The 27,313-nt window shown below is 35.8% G+C and overlaps 1 protein-coding gene across 7 annotated transcripts in view; it reads right to left on the bottom strand.

Moving 5' to 3' along the window:
• The window catches only part of TBC1D5 (TBC1 domain family member 5), a 329,005-nt gene that overhangs the window by 258,068 nt on the left and 43,624 nt on the right, over window positions 1-27,313 (bottom strand). For 4 of the 7 annotated variants that reach the window (XM_074861379.1, XM_074861400.1, XM_074861371.1 and 1 more), the window contains one exon: window positions 753-907. The exons of the other annotated variants lie outside the window; for them this stretch is intronic. The gene's annotated coding sequence lies outside the window, so the exon portion shown is untranslated. The remainder of the gene's footprint in view (window positions 1-752; window positions 908-27,313) is intronic. 7 annotated transcript variants of the gene reach the window in all.

The following is a 27,313-nucleotide window of genomic DNA, read 5'->3' as shown; positions in this document are numbered from 1 at the left end:
TTAAATTATCCAGAGCGTTACGAAGGAAAAATAACTAAAGTCACTGATGGAAATACGTAAAAGCAAAAATTGTTCCTATTAAAATGAATTTACTGACCTTTAATGTCTTGAACTGGTGTTTTTCTGTAGACCAATACTAGTACTCTGTACCTACACTGCTAGCATTTCAACTTTCTAATTCCTTTACAGAATTCAATAGTATCACCTTAACGTTCGCAAGGTAATTCAAAACTAAACAGAGGGAATATGGCAAATTGAGGTAATATAATCCAGCTATTTAAGGCAAAATTGGCAAGTCTTTAACAGCAAACACTGTATCATTACTAAACACTGCCATGTTGTTAATGTAAGAAGAGGTTTGAATTAGATAGTGAATTGCCCCTGCAGTTTGGGACTTAGAGCATATTATAGGAGAAAGCAAAAAGAAGAGCTCCCACTGACACTCTCTCTGTTTCACCAGTTCTGTGGAAAGCAGACTTCAATACAGTTATTCATCACTTTTAAAACTAAATACACAGTCAATATTTTCATTTGTCTTTTAAAATTTAACATAGTAAAGTGGGGATAAAAGCACCTATGTTTATAAAGTAAGTGTTGGGGGTTTTTTACAGAAAGGGTATTTATTTTGGACAACTACAGAAAGACATTACTAACATCAATTTATAAATTCTAAATGCGTAATTATGAAATTAATGAGAATGAGGCAAACTCAGTTTGTTTTTTTTTTTAAAAGCATAGAAAAATTAACTCACATAGTGGCAGGTACTCAAACACAAAGGAGATAGTTGTCCTTAGAATGATCTTTTCCACACATTCAACAGTCAAGTAGTGTTGGGATAAGGCCCAGACACCAGCAGCAACAAGGAAGCTGGAGCAGCAGTCTCAGTACCAGACTTCTGGAATTGACCTTTGGATGGAGAATAAAGATGCTTGAAGAAAAAAATGCTAAAAACATTTTTAATTTTTAGTTTGACCTAAAGGGATTCAAGTCACCTAAGGCACTGGAATTCTTCTGGGAATTTCCATAAAACAAAAAGTCAAGTGACCGAAACTAGTATTTTTTATTCAAGTCAAATAAGTATTTCACATAATGATGTAACAGGAGAGATAGAAACAACAGGTAAGATAAGTCCACGTGGTTCAATTTATTTATTTTTAAGAGGACAATTTATTCAATTTATTTATTTTTAACTTGAGCATTATGAAGGCTTCTTCAGTATTCAACCTGAAATTTATATCAGCATGAAATTCTTGGCTATTTCTCAGAATTATTTTAAATTCCTCCTCCTGTGACTGAACTTAAAAAACTGTATTTTACAAAGTTCAGTAACTTCATATTGTTAGATGAATTTGCTATGAAGTGGTAACTTAATTATTAAGATGACCAAAAATAATTGTACAGGGTTCAATAGCACACTACAGCTGGTTATAAACACACTAAAATATTCAAGGCTATGGTTCTAAGAAAAATTTAACAAATCAAATTCCAGCAACTGATCAGCCATCTATCTTTTATTAACTCGAAACTGTTTGAAAATGCACTTGTAAATCAAGAAAAAAAATCTTTTTAAAAAAATCTCTCTTCAAAACATGTTTATGCAGAATTTTTCAACCACTGTGAGATAATTAAACACTATTCATACAGCAATGAGATACACTGCTATTTTAAAATAATTTTTCCTATTAAAAATATGCAAAGCTAATAGTGTTGAATTGGAAACAGCATCTTCCCTTTTTGAAAAGCTGGTACTTTACTCTGTTTCTACAGTATTTCCATCAGAAAACCTAAGAACACAACCATCTAGACACATTTAAAAAAAAATGTCCTAGAAGACACTGATTTTGCGGGTAAGTACCCAAATAGCTCCTGTAATCTGACCACTGCTGTCAGAACAAATTAAACTGCATTTAGAAATAAACTATGAAAAACATACTCACTTTGAAGGAATAAATTTTGGGATTTTGTTTTAAGAAATTAAATTAAACACAATTGTCTACACATAAGTATATTAAACCATTACTAATAAATAGTGGTTTTGTTTTTTTTTAATTTGGATTAGCATCCTAGATGAAATTTACTAGCACATAAATGTATTTTTATTCTAGAGCATACTTTGAGTTATTAAGCCTGGCATTAAATTTTGTAACAAGATGTAATATATCTAATTCAAAAGGGCTTAGAGTATTCCTGTATTACTTATTAATATGTTAAGTGAATGTTGGGACAATTGATTTCAACTAGGTTTTGTGACTAAAACATGTGACAAAATACAATTTTCAAATTACATAGTCCATTTGTCTTAACTACTGCTCTAATTTCTATAGGTGTTAACAAATTAAGCAAAAAAACCTGCACTGACTAAATAAAGAACAGTAGCCAATTCAGAATTTAAAAGCAACCATCAGCAGCATTTATACACAGCCGTCAGCAAAGTATCTTTACTGCTTTTCCTTGCTGTTCTGCTTTCCTATTTCCTTCTTTTGCTTTATATACCCTTCTTCCTCCATTTTTCCCTTAAAAATCCAAAGCCTGCAAACGAAGAACTGTGACTATGTATATTTGCAGAGGACTTACTACAGTGAGACCATAGGCTCGTACTGAAGTAATAATGAATAGTAACAAATGTATTGCTCAAGTATCACAAGTCAATTCAGTCACTGCTGGATCCAATCAGTGACTGGTTTGCTTACAAAGATCAATATATTTAACATACTAATCCTGTAAATTCTTAATGAAACAACAGAAACACCCCAGCCAATGGCTTAAGTAATGTTTATGTAGCAAAAGAAATAGAAAATATTACTCTATATAAGTTCTAAAAACAGAGGTGATGACAGTGTATTTCATACCAGTGCAGCACAATGATTTTCACATTATTCACATAGTTATGATAGCAGTTTGCAACAAGTTACACTGTAGAATGGTCTCCAACCCTGCATTGAGGAGAATAGGAAAAGCATGTCTCCCCATTTAAGCACTTGGATGAGCTGAAATCAAAATATAGACTTACTGTGAATGTGAAGAAAATTATATCAGTGAAAATGAAAAAAAACCCCTAAGACATAAGCAAGTTGCTGAACTAATTTACAAAACAGAACATAGGATTTTGTTAAATTTGTATAACATGACATAAGATATAAAGATTATTGTTCTTGAAAAGTAAGAGAGAAAGTAACTTGACTACACGAACTAGAGAATATCAGTAAGCAGAAACAGGAAGGAAACTGCCTGTACTTTAGCAAAGGTGATGACATCCTCATGTAGACTGCTCACTTTTGCCTGAAGGATCCATACTAGACATTTCTGGAACCTACATAAACCAATAACATGTCAAAAGCAGACCATCTGTCAGACTCCTTGAATGTTATTTACAGAAAATAGCCTTCAAAATATGAATAAAGAGCTTTCCTTACTTGTGTAGATGCCTGCATGGTCACATAGGATGGAGGAAAGCAAGAGTTCAGTATCGTATCATATGCTAGTAGAAGCTAACAACCTAACAACTAGAATTACTCCATTGTTGAAATGAGTAGGTATCAGGAAGAAAATGAACATAACTTAACTTAAACTTCTAAATGGAAATGTTTAGGAAAGCTACATTTTGCATCTAACAAAATAGGCACAGTAGTACATACTTGCCAAGGCAGTCTTTATGTTTCCCATGGTCCACTAGTCCTAAAACTATGCTCCTGCTTGGAAGATTAAGAACATGAAAACATCCCAATGTTTTTGCCACTTGTTTGCAATAGGTCTTATCCTTTCAACATGCACTAAACTAAAGCCAGTTAACGGGGCAGGGGGAGAGAAAGGCAGTGGAAACAAAGAAATCAGTTTAATTTTGCTATTCTCTGTTCTTCCTCCCCCAATACTGTTTCCCTCAAAAAGAAACTATGTAACTAAGAATAAATGTAGTAAATCATATAAATTACCTTGATGTTTCACTGTTTTGGTAAATATATTTGATTCTCTTCTCATCAAGAATCAATGGTGTTTCAAAGATCTATGCTGGATCTAAACCTGAATGCTTTTCACACAGTCTTTCCTTTTAGGTAAACTTTAGATTACACTTTCATTTTGAATAGCCACATATTACATTTTTGACATCTGTCCATCATAATACCGTACCAGAATTAAAAACTAAAAATACTAAAACTGGTACCAAGCTGTACGGCAAGTATTTTAAGAACAAATTGTTTAAAAACAGAATAAGTGGCCTGCTTAAAGTACGAAATTTGGTACTGTAGAGAGTCTAGGAATGTCCCACTTCTGCATTGCTTCTCAGGTATACATATGCACAAAAGAGCATTTTAAGATGCCAGAAGCTGAGTAAGACACTCACTTGTACAGGTCTATTAAATCTGTGAATGCAGGAGCTGCTGCATTTCACAGTCTATTATTTATATGACAGAATGAAGATCTGAAAACATGAAATATAGCCTTAAATTATTCACTTATTCTTTTCACAAAAGGAAAAACCGTCAATCTAACACTAAAAGACTTCAAGCATATTTCTAAAGGTTTCATGAAAATTGCCTTATTTATCAAAACTTTATTCCCTCCGTTTGTTCATTAAATACTGTAGCTTTGCATTAAGGTCAAGCAGTGTCAACCAATTACTGTTGCTGGAAAAGTCCTACTTCCTTAATACTCAAAGAAACCACGGTATATAGTGAATTATTTTAATAGGCAAACTGAACACTGTTTACCCAAAGTACATTTCAACCATAAAAATGTATTTTAAGGGTTTCTATCAACAATCAATTATAGTACTATTTATTATCACAGCAGCATTAAGCATGATTCTTTGTCTGCTTAAATGCCAGACTTAAAAAATATACATCTATTTTAGCATATTCAGCAATTCTGTTTGTAGCTCGTACTAAAGAAAATAAGAAAAATTAAGTGACCTATAAAGCAAACTGAAAGGTAAAAGATAAAACACTGAATTTTAAAGAGACAATATCAATTGTATAAACATTCTGGCTTCTGTCCTCATTCTTTATTGTTGGGCAAGAGGGCTCAGCTTATATGACAGACCTGAAAAAACATCCACTCTGATTTCACTGCTCCTAATTTTATAGTTTTATTTTAGGGTAAAATTATCTGTCTCGCAATATACAAGAAGAACAGGTAAACCACAGATGAATCATGGATTTTATTCGGTTATGTACAAATTTATTAAACGTCAAGAAAAGACCACCCATGGGTCATTATACCAAATACCAAAGTCACAGTTGTTCAGGATTAAAGGATTTCCATAAGATATTTTGATGTAACAATTGGAGATAGAGTCCCCCTTGTCCTAACTCAATCTTTTCTCCAACCCATTTTAATGGCCTGCGGTTCAAAAGACTAAAATGATGATTTTAGTATGTAATCACCTCTATCTTTACACTTCACATAAGTAAAATTTTGCATGTCATTTCCCTTTGGAACTGACCTGTTTACTCCCATTTCACCTAGCACATAAGATGTGATGAAAGAACACTTAATTTTCTGATGGTAACCTCTGAAATCTTATTGCTATGAGCCCAACTCTACCTTTCCGAAGTTACAAACCAAGCAAAACCAAAGAAAATGTCTTCTACACATCCCGTCAGCTTGTCTCACTAGAAAAAAATTTTCATCCATACCCTGCATCAGTGATCAATGAGACCTACAATGATACAAGACACACATACCATTGCTACAAAGAAGAAGGAGAGGAAATAACGTAGCAAAAGGAATGAAAAAAACCCTGAAGAGTTATGCTGAAAATTATGGAGGAAGAAAGACAGAATAGGATCTGTTGTCTCATTATTTCTAAGAGATCAGAATAAAGAAAATCAAAAGAAGTAGAAAAGAAAAAAAAACAAAACAGTAAAACTTAGAACAAGCCCTCTCCTGTCCCCCCAGGTGGGATAAGTCCCACCTACAAGTTCCAGTCTACCAGTAAAACCTGAGAAGATTTTAGAACCAATTACCGCACAACCAAATGTCTAGAAGAAGTTATAAGAAGATAAAGGAAAAAATATAGATCCCTTCAAATTCATTTGAATTACTTCACTGCGTGTTAACTGGCTTCATGGATGAGAGGTAACGGTAGATGTGATACAAGGTTGCGATTAGAAAGATTTTTAACATGTTTTGCATTGTTGCTGCCAATATAATGAAATACTGTCCAGACATAACCACCATAAACTGGACACAAAAATTACTGAAATCAGAGAGCAGTTGTTCTTAAAAAGAAGTTTTCAATAGCTCTGTCAAACTGGATATATATTTCAAATGGATGTCAGAGAAACAGATGTAAACAGATGTCTATCTGCTACCTTTATAACAATCCTAGTGACTCAAAGGCAGTGTGGTTATAAAATCAGCAGATAACAACATACTGTGAGAAACTAGCAGCACCTCAGAGGACAGGATCTGATTTCTGAATGCTTTTGGAAAATAGGAGATATGGTCAGAAATCAACAAGGTGATTCAATAAAGACAAATCCAAAGTGCTACATTTAGAAAAGACGCATCATAAACATGAATACAAAACGGACCAGCGAAAAACCATTACACAGAGAATCAATGGATAGAGAAGAATACAAATCAAAAGAATAAATTTTGTGGTATCTTTCAAAAACACATCTCACTGAAATAAGTTGGCAAGCATGTGATGTATATGTGGGTTGGTGTGTGCATGCATGTATGCACATGCATGTGAAGAGCTGATATTTACTTTTTTCCATCCCTCACTATGCTTTATACAGTTTTGGACATCATAATTCTTAGAAAGATGTAGGCAAATTATGAAAAGTGAGAGTGTGACTTCAGGAGTGCTGGGGTATTTCACTCACTGAAGCTCCTCAAGAAAAGGTTTGATCAATGTACTTGATCCTGCTGCAGGAAAGATTGAAAACGATGGTAATTTGGGATCTTCCAGGCAACATTCTTCTCCAATACCAGTTCACCTGCCACAGCCAATCACAGTAAAAGACTGAAGAAAAAGGAAGGCTGCCTCTGTACGTCTTCAACAGCATAAATTCTCTCACTTACCTCCTATCTTCTGACTCCCATATTCAAAATCATTACATCAACTTCCCCTGCTATCAGACAGGTGGAGATGAGATTATTACTCTGTGTAGTTGCTTTTAAATTTCCTCAACAGGAGCCAGTACTAAATTAAGCACATCTATGGGTAACTTCTCCTGTTTTATTATTCTTTGGCTAAAATTACCTAGCATTTCATATAAGAAAAAATGCATCACTGATCATTTTTATTTTCATGTTACATGTGTGACCTTAACAGGAGCATGAACAGTTTTGTATATGAAAACCTAATGTACAAATAGTATGGTTAAAAAAATTATATCCTGAATTACACAACACAAAACCAGTGTGTTTTTAGAAGGCCTCCTCTCCCTGTGCTGGCTCCTTCAGCCATTTCATAGATAGCTCTTAATAATTCCTGACCTTATGTCCTGTAATAACAATTGAAAATTGCTTGCAAAATGAAAGTGGCATGCTAATCAACAGCTCTTCTGCAAATTAAGAGAACAATCTTCAGCTTTATGGGACAGTATAGTGGATCAGAAGAAATGGATCTTCCGTACTGATGAAACCATCCTTGTGAGGATAGAGCGAATAAGCTCTGCTTTTCTAGATCCATCAGCTCTACTGGATAACACTAGCCAGCAGTGGGAGATACGGAGGTGGGTTGTAAGATAAGGAACAGGCTAGAGGCAAGAAGAGCTGTTATAATTATAGCTGGGAACACAGAATTTGTTAAAGGAAGTCTACTGTATAATTACATTTGAAAATTTAGCAAGATGCCCAGAGGCTGGCTTGCAGCTGTCAGGAACTGGTAATGCTAGAGTTCTGCTCAGGAGGCAACAACTACTGCAGCTAAGCACACTTCCCTGTAGTTGAGTTGACTTTGATAAGGCAAAGGAATTACTTCAGATAAAATTAGTAAAACTACACAACATATGAGATTATACCTATTCTCAGTAAAAAGTGTTCAGGGATTGGGCATTATTTTAAAGAAAATTAAATGTAAATCTGATGGTTTCAATACTACATTAAATATATTTTTGAACTAGTGACAATGGTAGCATTTTGTGAATTTCATGTTTTATTTAATAACAGTTAAAATTCAGAGGTTTTTAAAGATATTCATTCATAATCAAACTAACCTCATCTACAGGTTTGTATCAGTTTGCATACAAAGTCATAGTCCTCACTTTGGTTTATCTGCTCCAATCAAATGAAAATGAGTAAGTGCAATGCAGACAGAATGCAAGATTAAAAAAAAACCCCAAACCTGTGTGTCTGTTTCTTTCTTGGATTTAGAGCTGAACTGATCTTGCTACTGAGAAACAGACAGTAAACTACAGACACCCAAAGCAGTAATCTGCAGACAAACTGATCAAGTTTGAAATATGGTTAAGCCATTTTGGAAAAACAGGTAGTATTAAACAATTGAAAAAATTTCTCATTTTATATGAAGTTAATGCTTTAAAAAGTATATTTTGCTAATTCAAATATTAGCAAACTAAGTGCTGAGCATGTTGGAAATTATCACCAACCATAAGCATTACTGGTGTTTATTTAGAAAACATCTGGATAAAGAATGGATAAATAATCATGATACAGTCATAAATTTGACCATATTTGGGATTTTGGCAAATTCAAAATTATGTCGTCATATTGTTATCACAAGAAAATAAAAAGCTCTAGAAGACAGAGCAGAGACTGCAAGTGTAGAAAAAAACTTTATAGTAGAATCATTTTTAAATGCTATGACAGCTGTTTCTTTTATTGCAGACTTATAACTTCATAAGAAATTTAAGTATATAGGTCTGCTTGGCATTATGGACTGTAAGGAGAGAAAATAGAGGGTTATTTCACCTTTAATTAAACCAGCTACTGGTTCCATTTTGAAAGGTGAAGATTGAAGAAAGTGCTTAAATCCTCAAATAATGTCTAAGTGCTGAAATTTTAAGTGCAGACAGCACATCAACTATTCCGTATTTGCTCCATCAGCCTAAAGATATTCTTGTTTGATGCCTCATTATTATAATCAGTTTAAATACTACAGTTGTCTCGTCTATAGAAAGGTAAGAACATTTTCTAGGTAACATAGGCTTTGCTCACTTAGAAAAATGTTCTCAGCTTAAGACTGAATAAAAGGTTCCTTTCTGTGCATCAAGTCTGGCTTTTGCTCAGTGTAACAGGACTGCTTTTTGCTATCTACAACATTTCATTTGAGGAGGGAGGAGGAAAATCCTACGAAATCAGCTACTTTACATAAATTTCCTCTAATTTTCATTATATAAAGATGAATGAAGGATGTACATTTCAACAAAAAAGGGGCACCTATTGAACATACAAAGTTTCAGTTTTGTTTGCCTTTTACAGATAATTAATCTTTACAATTTAATTTATTCCTTTGTTTTCATTTTTAAAGTAAAATACAGTCACTTGAAAAATTCAAGTCTTTGAAAGACATACAAATTAAATGTAAGTACCTTTTTTAAAAAGAGAAATTAAAATTAATTTTGAAAGAAACTTCAGGAGCACAATACTGACTTCAGACAGTGACCTAGGTTTTATTCAAATATGATTTTTTCAGGACTGTCTAACTTCAAATATTCTGAGCCTTGGTCAATTTTGGTTGTATAGATATTGCAAATGTAAAAGAAAAGTGTCAGGCTTCCTACTGATTTCCTCTACTTCAAGCATAATAGTTTCCTATGCTGACTTTTGTCATATTCATCTATATTTCACTATATAATGCAGCTTTAAGGACTGCAATGATCCCTTCAGGAATGTACAGAGAACAACTCAGTCTTTCATCTAAAGTATTACTATAGAAGAACAAAAGTGTTTTCATGAAATAGTTAACCTTATGTATCAACAATTCCACAGTAAAATACAAGAAAGCAAACTACATTAAATTGCTGATAGTTGCATGTTTTTGCTGTTGCTCTGGACAAAGAAAAGCCTTTAAACTTCTTAATATTGATTTTGAAAGAAAAAGAATGTCTTATATGGAATTCTTCTGTAGATTCTAGTATGTAAGCACACAAATCTATAAATCTAGGGGGCACTTTTACCTCTATCTTAATACACAAAAAACCCCTAAACATAAAAACAAAACAGAAGGAAGAAAAGTCAGAATGAACTTCCTTGCTTAGTACATAATCGAAAATGAACACTGCTCACATTTGTAGAAAACGCACTCTCCCAAGATATGAACTTTTTAAGCAAAAAGCTTTGTATGGAAATAAAATTTTCCAATACAATTGACAAGTGCTAGTTTCCCAACAGCCAAAAAATGAATGAAATCTGGCCGTGATTTCAAGTAGCTCTCCTTTTTCTGAAACTTGATGTTTCTATCATCACAAGCGTGGTGTGCAATCAATACGGTTTTAAAACATAGGGATGTACGATGGCACACTTTGAATCACAAGTGCTGAAGACCAATCCCACTACAGCTCAAAGGCTGTGAATCAAAAGACAGCTTGCTGTATCTCTGCCAAAACTTGTTTTGACTCTGCGTATATCTCTGCACATATACGAGACTAACCTGCCTTTTAGATAATAACTGTCTTGAAAGAGAGTATTTGCCAGTTTTATGTTTTAGGTAAGGAGTTATGACTTCTGTAACTCATTACTAAAGGTTTCCATAACATGATAATTTGCATTTTCACCCTCTCTTTTTCGCACTTATCTATGTATCTGTCCACTGAAACCAGCAATTTTCAAAAAAGTTGCATGGGCACAACACAACTATATATATTAACTCAACATTTACTAGAGTTTTAAATGTATGACCATTTTTACGAGATTCAGGTTACCCATCCACATGAAGGCATGCTTTAACATAATGGTACTTAAAATGGCAAGAAAATAGCTTACAGCTTCTAAAATTGCTTTCAAATATTTTAAATAGTTTGCCTCTATTCTTTTTCTCATAAAACAGGGGATGTCAAAGAGCATATAAAAATTCCTAAATTAAGGAAAGAAAAACAAGAATGCACATTATATATAAAGTAGTAATAGGCAGCGACAACTTCACTAGGCTGTGACATATGACATCTGGTAGACTATTATCATAATAAATGGGAAAAGTAGGTGAGATTCTGTCAACAGCAAGGTAAGAAGAGATGCATCTTCATCAGAATGACAAACATATCTGCCTTTAACAAACACAGGTCAAACTGAAATTGAAGTATCTATGAGTTAAATATTTTCACTTTATTTAATCCCCTTTTCTTTTTGATTTTAACAATTTCACTAAAGCATAATGTCTTCATTTATCAGAGATAATGTAATTTAATTTATTTTTAATGAGGATAAATTAAACTTGCTAATAATCAATGGCTAAAAACTCACAAGAAATAGTCTATTACTTTTTCACACCTTTACAAATCATTTTAACTATGCAAAGTAGTAACTTAGATTGTCAAACAACAGTCTAAAAATACTATACATCAATCTGTGACTCCTACTGGTATACCCATGCAGGTATCACACAGGTATTGAAACAGCTTTAGCTCTGCAGTTGACCAGCTGAATGGTAAAACCACCAATCTCCTGGGGATTGTACTACTTATTTGATGGTATGTACGAGCTACAAAAAAAATTTCTCATATAAGAGAAAGAAGAGGGAAGCAGTGACTTTCTGAAGGTAAGCCATGTTCCCACAACTCATGTTTCTTATGGTTCATTTTGCTCTGTACTTTATTTTTCAATTTCATGTCAGCAGATGAGAACAAATCAAAAGAACCATCATAAAATTCTTATTCCATGGAGAGTGAAAATTGTCACTGGGTGCTTAAAAAAAGTTTGAATATTGTCATTTGTAACTAAAGCAGGACCTAATTTATATTTAGTCATTTCAAAACTAGATATATACCTGCACAGTAACATTTACCAGATTATAAGAATTTTCTGCATGTAAAATGTAGAAGAAGTTTGAAAGTCACCGAGTGAACAGTCACAATGCAATGATGGGTTTTTCTAAGAGTCACAGATGGAAAAATTCAGGAAAGTAAATGGAAGAGGCATTTTTTTTTTACTTGTTTTTGATATGAAAAGTTACTTGGAAAAGCAAATTCCCCAGAGGTACTGAAATATAAAATTTTGAAAGGAAGATGGCAGGAAAAAGGTAGAATATTAATGTCACTGTATTCCTCAATATCTGTTTGCTTGATGCCTTATTAGTTTTGGGGTCTTTCCAATGCTGTGATGGTGACGGAAGTCTGTATAATGGTATTTACTTTTAAACCGCTTTCAAAAAATTAATGAGTGATTTGGTCACATATTTTCAGACTGCAGTAGAAGCTGATGGCATTAAGATACCAGAGAGATTGATTTGGCACTTGTGTCTCTATCTCAAGTATACTCTCACTTCATAACTATTGTCTCTTGTAACACATAAATGATGAGTAAATGCATGACACAGTTTAATGCTGATTTAAGGTGATCTAACAGAAGACTGGCCCAAACAGATATCCCATTTTGGCCTCATCACTGCCTTCCTCTTCTGTGAACCAACTTGTGTGCAACCTCTCCTTCTTCTCCCATTCACTGACAAAAGAGCTTGGAAACACAAACCCGTTCTAAACTTATTCAGTCATAAGAAGATGGAGCATGAAGAAAGATGGAGTAAGACAGCTAATATGTCCAAATAAAGGTATGTAAGGGAAGTGGAGATTTCCTTTTACATTGGTTGAATGGCTCACCCATTTTGTATGGTTGCAATTCTGTTCTCATATCAATTTTACTGGTTTTAAATCAACTATCAGAAGCTTCTGGAATGTACGATAAATAACTTCCTGCTTTTTCTTTAACACAAATCCAAATGAATGCATACAGACTTGCACAAGAATTTAATAAAGGAGGATGGGGAGATCTAATGCTGCATGAGGCTGGGGTCGGAATGATGTCAGTGAGCTAGGGCCCAGATTCCACTCTTGATGGTAGGTGTTGACACCCATTCTTCAAGAAGTTGGGCAAGTCACATTCTGCTGGAAGCAGTGAGAATGGCACCTGTACTTCCAAGTTCTATTTCCCTTTCTGTAGTGTAGCACAGTTGCAATAGGAAAAGTAGATTATAAATGGACTTAACACAGAGCTCTACCTATTTACTGGACTGAACATGGGTGTTTACTGCTCTTCCTCTCAGCAACAAAAGAGGTAAAAAGAAAAAATAAAATACAATAACCCTGGTAAACAGTAAGTGGTGATAGCTGAATGATCACTATTTCGTTCATCGTAATTCTGTGGTTCTGAAACTTGTTCATGCCCAAAATTGAAATAAGAAGAGTATCTACTGAACATTACCATCAACACACACGGCTGCATAACACTTCATAACTTGGTTACTAAAAGTTCTAACTAAAAGATGGAGGTTTCACTCACTATTCTGTCTGACTCAGAGCACAGTTTTGCATCATGAATCAGTACACATAAAGACAACAGATTTGCACATAGTACATTCTAAAACAACACAGTATGGGGGCAGGATCTTCCTTTCTATCTTAAAACTTTCCATAGATGCTTTCTGGAAAGAGACAGGTCTTCACACATTTCAATAAAATTACCCTTTAGTAAATATGTATTGCCCATCAACTCTACTAGAAGCTCCAATGAAACTGGAATAGCTTTGCATAACCTGATAAAGATACACTTCTGACTTCACCATGTTTCTCAGCAGCAGAAGCAGCAAATTTCTGATGTTGAAGGCAAGGAATTTGTCAGTCCACATCAGTGTTTTTTGGTGAAGTTTCTTTGATAGATTTATCAGGAGCACAGATAAAGATGAGCCACAGAAAAAAGAAAAGTCACAAGTAAAAGAAAGCAGACATGTTTCGCAAGTTTTCAACACTCAGTTAAAGTTCTCAGTGATTCCAATTCAATGTTTGAGGTGGACAGTACTAAAGGGCAAGACTTTTTAAGGCTGAGAAATGCTTCAGACTTTGATCTCACTCGTAACACCACCTTCATCTTTTCAAGCACATCTATTCAAGTTAGAGAGCATATCACAAATCATGTCTAAACAGAAAAACTGCATCAATTTGCTACCCTAACCTGAGCATCTTTAATAACAGAACTCATATTTAAAACAGCAGTTATACTGAGCTCAAGTGGAAGATTTTAAAATAAAACCTATAAATACTGCTGACTTTGGAGAACTGAAAAATAAGGAAAGTCACAATCATTAAATGTTACAGATATAAGAGAAACTAAAATAAGGTACGGAAGTTAAATGAATGGGATATGGTATATTTCAATATACTTCATATGTTCTTTTTGATTTTACAATCCAAATACAAAAACAGATATCTCAAACTTAATCCACAGAAACTATCTGGAATTATGAAAATATTACTATTTTATAAATAAAAATATAATCCAATCATTAATGCTAGACAGCATCAATTTAAGCTCATCTACTTTCAGAGAAAAAAAATCCCAAACAACTACATTTGTTAATCCCTTAATGTAAACTTACAATTGATAAGGTAAACTTGAAGAACCTGGAAATTCCATCACAGTAATGTAAATGACCAGCTAATAGCCAAAAAAATAATAGATCTAGCGCAGACTTTACTCTGTGGCATAAATTTGTTGACAATACATTCCTCAATAAAGAAAAATTGAATTACAGCCTTAGGGTGGTTTAATTTGGTACAAATTTTGAATAATGTTATATACATTTCCAAAGCAGATGCTAAGAGACTCTACAAGGACACTCAGCTCAATCAGAAGCCAGATTAAAGTTCCATCTGGAACGGAACAGTTCCACAGCTCTATTACAATTAGCAGAGTCACCAATGTCAGACTCAAAAGTTGGGTGATGTAAAACACTTTCTCTTCAAAATACAGCTATTAGCCCAGAAACCAAACAAGTAGTTCACACACTTTTAAAATAGAACTTTTTAAGCAGTCACAAACTTGGGCTTTTGTAGCTAGCATGAAAACTCTCATTTGTATTATTATGGTCATGTGAATCATGAAGACTATCCAGACACAATGATTTTATATCACCTCTTCCGTTGCATGCATGTAGCATCAAAAATCACATGTAGCTGCAATAGTCAAAGTATCAGCAGGCTGAGAATAGCACAGAAGCTCTTTGCATGAAATAAAAGTCAAGACTGGTTTTGAATTGCCCTGATCTTTGCCTTCCCAATTCCCAGACTTCCTGCTATGAAACAATGCATTTTCCCAACATGACATGCTGAAGAACTGCACCCTGAAGTGACGCATCTTTAGACAAAATAAAACAGAATTACCTATGAAACATGGCTGAAAGTCAAAGCCTAATTCTTCAACCAAATATTCAATGTAACAGTGTTTTCCTAGATTAAAGCATAACCAAATTTCAACTCAAGTTTACTATAAAAAAGCATCCTTTCAAAGCACAATTCAGCAAACAGCAGTGCTGATAGACAGTAACAAACACGTTCAAGACAGAAAAGCAAAATATGCCACATGCCTATTTTACCATTTAAATAAATAAATAACACATCACACAAATAAGCAAGCCTCAATGAAGAAGTTAGAAATCAAATGCCCATATCTTGCATCTCTTTCCCCCCAAATAAATCCACAATGTATAAGTAGCAACACAGACTTTTAAAAAATTACATCTCATTACACACATTTTCATCAAGAAAAGACTCAGTTAAAGAGTGTATTTACATTTTTCCAGTTGCTGGTTACATTAATCAGCCTGATTTCTATTACAAAATAGTAAGCTGCTAGGTCTGAAAACATCTACAATGTTAATATCCAAATAAGAGCAAAGGGAAGAAAGAGAGAACCGTAGCCACTGTCCAGTTTGTAGCCTATACTGTTCTGTAATGAAGAAGTAAATTTCAGCTTCCAAAAAGAACAGTAATATTCACAATTTTATATTTAGTACCTTTAATTAGTGTTCAAATACTTTCCAATAATCTCCATATCTGAAATTTAATCTTCTAAATCTTTAGAGAGAAAAATTAACAATCTGGAGCAACAATGCCACTTTGTCCTTCGGCTGACTCTTGTTATTTCTGAGAATAGCCCACAAGAGATCTATTGACAACACCATGCAGCAGGATGAGGCATTTAGAAGAAACAAACAGGAAAGTCTGGTGGAAATCTAAATAGAGAAGCAAGATGTCAAAATTAAGATCACTGCAACCCAGCCAGTGCCTTTGACAGAACATTGACTTTTTAAGGCAGTAGTCAACAAGAGTGCTCAAGGCTGCTGGTTACACCACAAAGGGTCAAGGGCATCCAAACTCCAGTACTGATGAAACCATGGTGAAATGATCACTTTATTTCTGTTTCACACATGAACATAGCAGCCCATCAAAACAACCAGCTTCCCTATTAGTTAACACAGGTTTTCTGAAAGATTGAAAAATAAAATAGCACCTAAAAAATTAAAATGTTAATTGACAGAAAGCAAAGTATTATAATTGAAACCTATGTCTCAAAGCCTGGGCTGGGGCCACACCACAAGTCTAGGGACTCTTTCCAACACTGTCCAGGAAACTATCAAATTCTTCCTCAAAGAAATATCCATGCTGGTAACTGATTATTGGATAGCATGGGTCCTGGTAACCATCTACTGCAGTGATATAGTGAAACACGGCCCTCAGAAGGTCTCTCCAAGAATTATCTTTCTCAGTGTTGAATACATAAAAGTATTATCAAGATCAGGCACATATATAAGCCTTTGCAACAATAAGGAATATTTAGCTCATTTTCACAAGTGGTAATCACCCACACCTTCAATCTTGAGCACATTTTTAATGAAGGTCTAGACTACAATGTAAAGATTTCCAAATTTAATCCATGATCTGGTGACTCCTGTGGCAGAGTCATGAACTTGCATAGCTCTAGACAGAAATAGTGCAGTAATGGAAGAATCTTTCCTTCCTCATTCAAATATTCACTAATCTAACAATGAGCAAATATAACCAGTAGTGGTTTACTCCTCAATATCATATTACCTGTCCCTAGGCAAGTCCAACTACAAGCTTATTTAGCTTCAGACCATGCAAGGGACTGAAAGCAGTCAGCAGCAGCTCTGAACAATCTCTTTGTCAATGAAGAGGAAAAATACTAATTTTCACTATTCTGCGTATCTCAACAGCTCTTGACCAATGATGAACTCTCACCTACTTTAAAAGATGTGACAGAAGTCCTGGTTACTAAATTAGAGTGATCTGAGTTATACCGGTAGAAAACACCAGATGATTCCCAGTGGTCCCTTGCCTGTGAAATTTCTAAAGTATCATTTCTTTTTCTGCTCCTTCTCAAGCCCTACATGCAGCTGTTCTGAGACTTCATAAGTGACACAGGCATAGGGTTAACAGGGTACCAATACACCATTCCAACTGTCTCCTGTGATCATGCCATCACCTTAAAGCACTTGGAGAAAACCACCTCATGGACAAACAGCTGGCTGATGTTGAACCCAGTGAAAAGACTGGACAGGGGATGGTCAAAAGAAAACAACTGAAAATGTAATTTAGTAGAATTTTTTTTATCGACAATTGGCCAATCTACTCTGTAGCTTAGCAACACTCCTACATTCTTTGTTGATACTAACCTGGTATTTGGCAGCATCTGCAGGAAAAACACTTATCACCTCTTCTGTTAACTGAAAAACTCTACTCCATTTTAGCAATGACTAAAAGTTATTCAATTATTCACATCTTCATCATCACTCAGCTACAACATATTTCAAGACCAAGGCATAAAATTCTGGTTTTGAGCTCTCTCTTCTGTGCACTTGCTTGATTTCAGTTTAAATGACTACCCCAAAGTTCCATGGGGAAGAAAATTCCCTATGATTAGAAAGAAAACTCTTTCACATGGAGGACATAATTTTCTTGGAGGTTGGTCCAAGACCACAAAACAAACATTCCCAGCAGGTAACAACCACCATCATCATCAACTTCAAGTCCAAAGTGCATTTCTTGCTGACCTACACATCAAAATGTTTTTAAGACACTTAATACAAAACAAGACTCTCTTTTACTAACACTTCTTCACTTGGAAGAGACTGATAGAACACAGCACTTACAACACTGCTGGAGCATTGCCCAACAACACTGGGGAAGAGAGTGTCAGACCTCAGCAGAGAGGCAAGATCCCAGTCCACCTCAGTATTACATTTGTCTGCCAACACTTGCCATGGTTCTACTGCCTTCCCTACTATTACTAGTGGAAGTTTACCCCTCTTTTTACACCATTCACTTCACACTGTCATTCCAAAGGAAACAAACTCTGAAAAGCTGATAATCATCACACATGAATCACTTTTCATTGGCAAATACCTTAGCTGTGTTTTGTGGATACCTGCTTTAAACGGCAAAGACAAGACAGACTTAAAATCTGGTCTACTGTAGAAGATAAATGTTTTATCTTATTTTTTTTCTATTTAGTTCTATATTCTTCTGTGTTCCATAGCTTGTTAGCCAAAATTCTTTTGAACAGTTGATTGCATTGTATACAGTGTATTCTTCCTACCTCTAATGGCAGGAATATAATGAAGAACTCCAGTAAATTAGATATGTATGACCTCCCATGCTTGCATCAAGGTTAGCTATCCTTGGGAATTTTTTCCAGATATACTCCTACCACAACGCTTAAAATAGTTTCCAATAATTACCCTATAAGTGATGTAAGCCTTACTAACGCTATAATTTATCACTATTTTCAACAGCAGAGAAAAAAGGATTCAATATTTGGGAATAGCTCCTAAAATTAACTTAATTGGAAAAGAAAGTGCACTACTCAGATATTTATAGAAGTAATAAACTGTCTTTAAATCAATATTTTAATCACTGTATGCAGTCTAATTCAGCGAATCAAAGCATGTCTTCAGCAATCTGGAATTCACACTCTTCTTTTTTAAGGAAAACAGGGATAACATTCTTTATAGTTTGCCTTTAGCACACAAATTACCTTGATCACATTATTCCATTCTGCAGTACACAAAGACAGATCACTAATTATTTGTTGGAGGGAAGCTCTTCTGCATCACCTTTTTTTCTGGAAATGCATGTAAAATCATTAAAAAGCAGACCTACTGAGACAGAACCCTAGAATCATAGAATCATTTAGGTTGGAAAAGACCTTTAGGATCATTGAGTCCAACCACTACCCTAACACTGCCAAGTCCACCACTAAACCATGTCCCTAAGTACTGCAACTACAGGTCCAGGGATGGTGACTCAACCACTTCCCTGGGCAGCCTATTCCAATGCTTGACAACCCTTTTGGTAAATAAATTTTTCCTAATATCCAATCGAAACCTCCCCTGGCACAACTTGAGGCTGTTTCCTCTTGTCCTGTCACTTTTTACTTGGGAGTAGAGACCAACACCCATCTTGCTACAACCTCCTCTCAGGGAGTTGTAGAGAGCGATAAGGACTCCCCTCAGCCTCCTTTTCTCCAGGCTAAACAACCCCAGTTCCCTCAGCCACTCCTCATAAGACTTGTGCTCTAGACCCTTCACCAGCTTCACTGTACTTCTCTGGGCACACTCCAGCACCTCAATGTCTTTCTTGTAGTGAGGGGCCCAAAACTGAACACAGTATTCAAGGTGTGGCCTCACCAGTACAGGGGGATGATCACTCAATCACTTCTGTAGTCCTGCTGGCCACACTATTTCTGAAACAAGCCAGGATGCTATTGGCCTTCTTGGCCACCTGGGCCCACTGCTGGCTCATATTCCTCTGGCTGTCCACCCCCACGTCCTTTTCTGCTGGGCAGCTTCTCAGCCACTCTTCCCAAACCTGTAGCATTGCACGGAGTTGTGACCCAAGTGCAGGACCTGGCACTGAGCCTTCTTGAACCTCATACAAATGGCCTTGGCCCATCGATCCAGACTGTCCAGATCCCTCTGTAGAGCCTTTCTGTCCTCAAGCAGATCAACACTCCTGCCCAACTCAGTGTCTGCAAACTTACTGAGGGTGCACTTGATCCCCTTGTCCAGATCATTGGCAAAGATAGTAACCAGAACTGGCCCCAGTTCCAAGCCCTGGGGAGCACCACTTGTGACCAGCCACCAACTGGTCTTAACTCCATTCACCACCACTCTTTGGGCCCAGCCATCCAGCTAGTTTTTTACCCAGTAAAGAGCACACCCATCCAAGCCATGAGCAGTCAGTTTCTCCAGGAGAATGCTATGGGAAACAGTGTCAAAGGGTTTACTAAAGTCCAGGTAAACAACATCCACAGCCTTTCCCTCATCCACTGAGTCACCTTGTCACACAGGGAGTTCAGTTCAGTCAAGCAGGACCTGCCTCTCATAAACCCATGCTGTCTGGGCCTGATTGCCTGGTTGTCCTGTACATGCCACGTGACAGCACTCAAGGTGATCTGCTCCATAACCTTCCCTGGCACCGAGGTCAGACTGACAGGCCTATAGTTCACTGGATCTTCCTTCTGGCTCTTCTTGTTCATGGGCATCACATTTGCTACCTTCCAGCCAGGTTAGCCAGGACTGCTGATAAATAATGGAAAGCAGCTTGGTGAGCACCTCCGCCAGCTTCCTCAGTACCCTTTGGTGGATCCCATCTGGCCCCATAGACTTGTGTGTGTTGAAGTGGTGTAGCAGATCACTAACCATTTCCTCTTGGATTATGGAGGCTTCATTCTGCTTCCTGTCCCTGCCTTACAGCTCAGGGGGCTGGGTTCCTGGAGAACAACTGGTCTTACTATTAAAGACTGAGGCAAAGAAGGCATTAAGTACCTCAGCCTTACCATCATCCTTTGTCACTATGTTTCCCCCCGCACCCAATAAAGGATGGAGATTCTCCTTAGCCCTCCTTTTGTTGCTAATGGTTTCATAGAAAAAATTATTGTCTTTTAATATGGCAGTAGTCATATTAAATTTTAGTTGGGCTTTGGCCCATCTAATTTTCTCCCTGCATAACCTCACGACATCCTTGAAGTCCTCTTGAGTTGCCTGCCCCTTCTTCCAAAGGTCATAAACTCTCCTTTTTTTCCTGACTTCCAGCCAAAGCTGTCTGTTCAGCCCAGCTGGTGGTCTTCCCCACTGGCTCGTCTTTCAGCACATGGGGACAGCCTGATCCTGCGCCTTTAAAATTTTCTTCTTGAAGAATGCCCAGCATTCCTGGACTCCTTTGTCCTTCAGGACTGCCTTCCAAGGGACTCTGTCAACCAGGCTCTTAAACAGGCTGAAGTCTGCCCTCCAGAAGTCCAAGGTGGCAGTTCTGCTGACCCTTCTTTCTTACTTCTCCAAGAATCGAAAACTATCATTTTGTGATCACATGTCCAAGACAGCCTACAACTACAACATCACCCACAAGTCCTTCTCTGTTAGCCATCAACAGATCCATCAGGGCATTTTCCCTAGTTGGCTTACTCACCAGCTGTGTCAGGAAGTTATCTTCCACATACTCTAGGAACGTCCTAGACTGCTTCCTCTCTGCTGTATTGTATCTCCAGCAGATACCTGATAAATTGAAGTTCCCCATGAGAACAAGGGCTAACAGTTGTGAGACTTCTCCCAGTTGCTTATAGAGTATTTCATCTGCCTCTTCATTCTGGATGATGCTCGATGGAAGGCATAATGGATGAGGTTCCTTTCTGTTTCATAACATGAGTAAGTTTTTAAAAGGTAAAATAATCACAGCTTTGTAACAGTGAATAACAACAGTTTCACCTGCACTGTGGAATTCACTGACAGAGTATTTTGTGGAAAACTTTGTTATGAAAAGATAAGGTACTGTGATAAATTTCCTTTGATTTCTTTTCCTGTTTAAGGAAGCTCAGATAACTGACCCTATCTTTTCTCATCCCTAAGTCAAAAACCCTTAGACTAAACAGTCAATATACCGTAGGCTAAAGATGTATAAATTTTGAAATATTTAAGTTAAATATTATTCCTTCTAAGATATATTTAAAACTGAAATAATGATAATCCATTTTAGGGCATAAAATTATTTATGAAAATTAATTTAAATAAAACCAACCAAACAAAATCAGTCTTTATGCTTTTGCTGCTATAATCTCACAGAACTGGAAAAAGGGAAAATTAAACCAAGTTGACAAGTGCCATTTCCAAAACAAACAAAAGGAGCTATTTCTTCACAGAGTTAAAAGACAAGCCATGGAACTCCTTGCCACAGGACATTAAAACTTTACAGAGGTTCAAAAAGTGACCACTTTTTTGGAAGAGAGAGAAAACCAGGGGGGAAAAAAAACCCCAAACAATACAGCTGAAAGTTGCTAGATAAAAAGACACCATCACTGATTCTCCTTGCCCAAAAGCTTTCAGATCTCCAAAAGGCAGAAGAGCGTATGTGGGAAATAGTGTCAACAGACTTTTCAAACTTCCACATAAGCATCTTTCTTCAGACAGGCTGGAGAAAGGAGACTAGGTTGAGTCTGGCTCAAGTCACTGTGGTTGTCATAAGCCTCACTGCTAAAGGTATAAAGAAAAGACAGGTGAAAATCTGGAAATAGTTTGCTCAATGACTTATCCAGCACCTCAGACTGAGTCTCTCAGGTGAGTGCCAAATACCATATCTGATTTTTACAGGTTTTTTGATGGGGGAAGTTCAAAGTTGCAAACCAAGAAAAGCAGGAAGACTTGTTCTCCTGTTTTAAACTAAGAATAAAAAAAATGTCTGAAGATAAAAGTCACTGTTTTTTTAAAGCACAGTTAACAGTTTAGTTTATTATAAGCAATATCTCATAAAAGAAATCCATTTTCATTTCAAAATGCATTATTCTTCTTCTTCCCTTTTTAGCATATATCCAAGCATACTTATCCTGTAAATGAAATTACCTTAAAAAAATTACATAACTCAGTATGAACTGGACATAAATAATGAATTTTAGAAGTCCTAAAAATAAATTAATTGGGTTTCCATTTTCATGCAAAACTATAAAAATTAATAATTTTGTACATGTTAAGGTCTGTAATTGCTTTAAAAAAATGCATAAAAGTACCAATTGTGTTTAGCAATAAATAAAAATAAACTACTATAGCAAAAGTATATTTATTTGAAAACCAACATTTACTACGGACACCACTTTTCTTTGGAAATATACGGAAATAAAAACCTGGCGATTAATATCCATGTAAGTCTAGATGTTCAAATAATGAATAAGTGGCTGATTCAAGCCACATAAATAATTCCACTGATTTCTGTTACCATCAGATATACCATGCTTACAGAAACACTCTCTAATAGTAATACAATTATAATAATACAGATTAGCTCCTACAGCCTGTCCTTTCTACACAGTCATCAGTGGTTGCAAAAAATGGATACTAATACAATAAAAAAAGTTTCAAGGAAACTGAGCGAAAAATCCTGCCCCCCCCCCCCACCCCCAACAAGAACACCACCTTGACAGAGCTTAGTATATTTTTCTGGAACTTGAACTGATGTATTCATGGAGTTTTCTTAAAAGTTCACAGATCTAGAGCTGAAATTCTGCAGATCTCTCTGTGTTGAAGTCATCTGAGGAAGGACTGTGCTTGGTATTTCCATCTGAGTCTTTCCTGACCTACAGGAGCATGATGAAAAAAACCAAGTCTATCTGAACAAGATTTAGAGCAAGAAAACGAAGGCCTTTTAATTCTGATTTTAGTCAGCACGGTCACTTCTCTGATTTGTCTTGAACTAGTTATCTGGGTCAAAATATCATCACTTCCTAAGACAAAGATTTCACTTGAAATTCCAAGCTGGGACCCACTAATGGAAAAATGGAAATAAGTACAAAAAAAGCTTGAATTTTTCACCTTCCAAGGACTGGAGTTGTAGGCTGTATGGACACAGAATGTTTAGAATTTAATGTTATTTGGATGGATTACGTTAGGAAGATAATGGAAAAGACAATGAAAACTTACTGTATAACTGATAAGTTATAGCCTTCAACATTTACTAGCAAGTTTTTCAGCACTGTGTGTAAGATGCAACCTTTCACCAATAACGGACACATGAAAGAGAATCTCAACAGCTTTAAGCTGACTACTTGATGCACTCTAATTTTTTTAATAAAGGCAATTTTCAATTTTTGCAGTACTTTCCCCAAAGTGAGCAGAAATAGAATATGTGAGTGCTTGCACAACCAGAAGTTCCCTCCTCTCCATCCTTTGGACAACACACAAAGTGAACTTTGAGCCCAACTTTCTAAAACTCTTCCACTTTTTTTTTTTTCTGAGACAACAAATTCAGAAGCTTGCAAATAATGCATAAAGAATGGCATTACATTTTACCACTCTCTCAGTATGGAAAGACAAATAATTTCAGGGTAGGCCTGGTTCTTTTGTCTCAGAAAAAAGGGCGGTCAGACTGCAGCTAAATGACACAATGCCTAACAACATTATTCTCGGCGAGGTGGCATGAAGAAACAGTTGCCTTCTACTAACCTATCCCAGTTCTTTCTTCCTTCACCATTCATCTTACTTCTTCCTTCTTTTCTTACTTCTTATTTCTTTCTTCCTTCACCATTCATCGTACTTGCAGTCTTACTCAACCAACAACCTTAATCTTTCCAACATTTTGATCCCTCTGCTTCTTGAAAATCACTCCACTGTTCTTTCTAAAACTTCTCTCCAGTCCTCCGAATACTTTCATCTGCCTTAATCTATTTATTCAGGTGTTACACTCTGAGATCAACAGGGCCTCTGTACATATAATTGTAATTTCAAACAAAGACTTTCTGAATGAAAGCAGTAGAAAAGTTTAATGAGTGACAAAGACAACTGATACTCAAGTCAGTCTCCTTTGTAACTTCAGCACTAACTCCAACACAGTCCTCAAAACCAGAGGATGAATACTAGTTTTCATACTTTAGAAACAGCTACTATTCAGAAAGATGAAAGCAAGCCAGCCTTTCAAGGGTATGTTTACACTCACAGACACGTCACCCTTCATCCTGCTCCTCAGTGGTTCAATTGATGATACCTGAATGTACATTATGTCAATAAAATTCTACATATATCATCGATTTTATCTATTTCATGCATGCAATGAAAAAGGACCTTACAAAATGGGGAAGGGGTGACTAAGAAAAGTAATTCTCTTTCCAACCTGAGGAAACTTTAGACAAATTTGCCTTTGATAATCGACTGAACAAGCTGCACTGCAAGCATCAAGGGATGGTGCAGGGATATCTAGCAGGTGCTGCAGTTTATCACAAAACCGTCTAAAATAATTGGAAGTGACAACCAGCACTACCACAAATGATTTATTAGTCTTTCACTCAGCTTTTCAGCTTCCTCAGGGCCAGAATAAATAATTTACCAACTCTGTATCTTCCAATCATTAATTCTTCCCTGTGCATCCAAACTACATTTAACTCTGCTGGGTTCAGTGGAATTAAAAACACAATATGAAGACTTTTTCCCCCCCAAGTATAGTATTATCTGACTTGATCTAAAAGTAAAGTTGTCAATCAAAATTTATATCAGTGATAGAAGGATTAGAGCTAGAAACTAATGAGTTACAAAATATCTGCAAAATAAAATGAAAGTTAAACTGAAGAGATATCAACAATTAAATGCTCCCAGGGGGTCAGGTGTGTTCTCTAGATGTAAAGTACTGATAGTGTCTGAAGATATTGATTAGCATTGTTTTTCTGATCCATAAACTAACATTAGTTACACATCTTACATGTCCCACATGGTAAATGCAGGATGAAAACACTGGACAGGAAACATTCAGAAAATAAATGAAAAGGGAGATGTGGGCAAAATGGAAGGATTAAGCATGAACAGAACAGTTCTGTAAAAAGGCAATACTTTTTGAGGAAATACATTAAAGATACAAGATTTACTAATGCCCTTGTGTTCATATCACAAAAAGGAATAATAAAAGAGTATTATACAAGGCAGAATTAGAAACCAGGAGTATGAAATGGCATAAAACCAAAGTACACTTTCAAATTTAAAACAGAATATATAAGGTACCATATTCCTATTAATTATGTAGAGAAAACAAAATCACACCCTAAATCCATTTTTGATGTAAGATAGTCTTGTCTCATTAAATCAGCATCTATGATTAAAACCAAGACCATTTTTGGTACATAATGTATTGCATTGTTAGAGGAGCATCTGTTTGTTGCACAGCAACACATTTTTCAGCTTTAAGAAACTGTACTCATATAGAAGAAACAATCCAGACTTTGAAGATATAAAAATATTTTTACTTCCAAAAGCATTTTGTACTAAAGGGGTTAATAACATTAATGTGCTAATATTTTGCATTCCAAGAAGAGGCTTCAAGCTGTTGGAAACATAGAGAAGAATTTCATGGTACTAACAGCTTTCTTTCAGTCCTATGGGATTAAGACAACTCAAACTTTAAGTGCTTAGAAGAAAAGCTCTGTAAAGCTATGAAGGCTAATCAATAGGGCTTTCACCAAATGATAATATGAAATGAAATAAATTTGGCCATAACAAAAATGCCTTACCCTTTTTCTCATCATTAATCTCAACATAGAAAAAAGTACAGTATGAACCACAAGTCCAAAATAACTGATATACAAGTATGTTTACACACTACTTTTAACAATAAAAAAATTTCACAAATATAGGAAATTTAAGATTATTTATTTGAAAGCAATTAATTATCCTATGTATTTCTCAAACATCAATTATTCTTTTTAGCAAGATTGTAAAATCTTTATTCCAATTTTACTGTACAGTAGGGTATTTCCTTTCTTCATTTAAAACACAGATCATCATCCGCTGCAAACAACCAAGCACAAACTGAACTCGATCTCCTAAAATTTTCAAGAGAATTATACTGTTATAAGGGCTGAGTATTTTTATCACTATGACAAGGGATGTTCTAAAACAATTCCGAATCTAAAAAATTGCAATATTGTAAAGAAAACAAAACTCGAAGAAACTAAATCACAGGCAAGGTGTTAATATCTATGCTTTCCTCAGCAGCTGGGCCAAAAAAGCCTTCAAAGAACTTAGGTCTCAGTAGACAGAGGGAACATACTTTGTGAAGCCTACCAAAGACAAAAATACACTTGATCTCAGCATCAGATCACTGAGCCAAAAGTAATGTGCCCTTGGAGTCAGTTATTTAGATTTGCAAGAAAGTACTTACCGTAGTCACATTTTTAAAAATTACAAAGTATTTTGCCTGTTGCTCATAGAAACCGGACGTGGGTCCTATAAATAAAGAGATCCACGAAGCTGTTTCGTCATTTAACATTTGATGCCAAATTATTATGGCATCTTTCTTGAACAAGTGCATGGACTTTGTGACTTGGAAAAAAATGGATTTGGACACCAATTCCCTTAATAAGAGTCTTGAG

The sequence above is a fragment of the Strix uralensis genome, chromosome 1 (genome assembly GCF_047716275.1).
Source record: "Strix uralensis isolate ZFMK-TIS-50842 chromosome 1, bStrUra1, whole genome shotgun sequence".
In the NCBI taxonomy this organism is placed as follows: domain Eukaryota; kingdom Metazoa; phylum Chordata; class Aves; order Strigiformes; family Strigidae; genus Strix; species Strix uralensis.
Note: the sequence above shows the minus strand (reverse complement) of the source record. Positions and strands in the feature narration are given on the sequence as shown.